At 55.5% G+C, this 661-nt stretch overlaps 1 pseudogene; it reads left to right on the plus strand.

Annotated features, from left to right (window-relative positions):
* Positions 1 to 221: 221 nt before the first annotated feature.
* LOC123965688 lies at positions 222 to 338 on the plus strand (annotated as a pseudogene).
* Positions 339 to 661: the final 323 nt, after the last annotated feature.

Below are 661 nucleotides of genomic sequence, written 5' to 3' on the forward strand. Positions count from 1 at the left end.
AAGGTGGCCTTGTCGCTGTACCCATACCCGGGAACGGGTGCCTATTCCTGTCTGTGGACTGCCAGCGTGAACGGTGTCCCGGTTCCTGGATGTTTACCCAGGAATCAGTGCCTGTGGATTCCAAGTGACTCTGGAGCACCTTGGACATTATGGGCAGAATACGTTTTTTGTCAATTAGCCGTAGAACATGTTTTGAAGGGCCGTTTGGGGGCGCCTGAGTGGCTTACGGCCACACCGCTCTGGGAGCGCCCGATCTTGTCCGATCTCGGAAGCTAAGCAGAGCAGGGCCTGGTTAGTACTTGGACGGGTGACCGCCTGGGAATACCCGGTGCTAAGCCCTTTTCGCTTCGCCTTCGAAAAACGGCAGAGGGCGCTTCGGTGAAAGGAGATCTTTTGAACGTCTCTTTAGGAAAAAGCAGGGGGCGCTGCTGCTGCTCCTGGATGTTTACCCAGGAATCAGTGCCTGTGGATGCCAAGTGACTCTGGAGCACCTTGGACATTATGGGCAGAATACGTTTTTTTTCAATTAGCCGTAGAACATCTTTTGAAGGGCCGTTTGGGGGCGCCTGAGTGGCTTACGGCCACACCGCTCTGGGAGCGCCCGATCTCGTCCGATCTCGGAAGCTGAGCAGGGCCTGGTTAGTACTTGGACGGGTGACTA

Source organism: Micropterus dolomieu, unplaced genomic scaffold (genome assembly GCF_021292245.1).
Source record: "Micropterus dolomieu isolate WLL.071019.BEF.003 ecotype Adirondacks unplaced genomic scaffold, ASM2129224v1 contig_10751, whole genome shotgun sequence".
In the NCBI taxonomy this organism is placed as follows: domain Eukaryota; kingdom Metazoa; phylum Chordata; class Actinopteri; order Centrarchiformes; family Centrarchidae; genus Micropterus; species Micropterus dolomieu.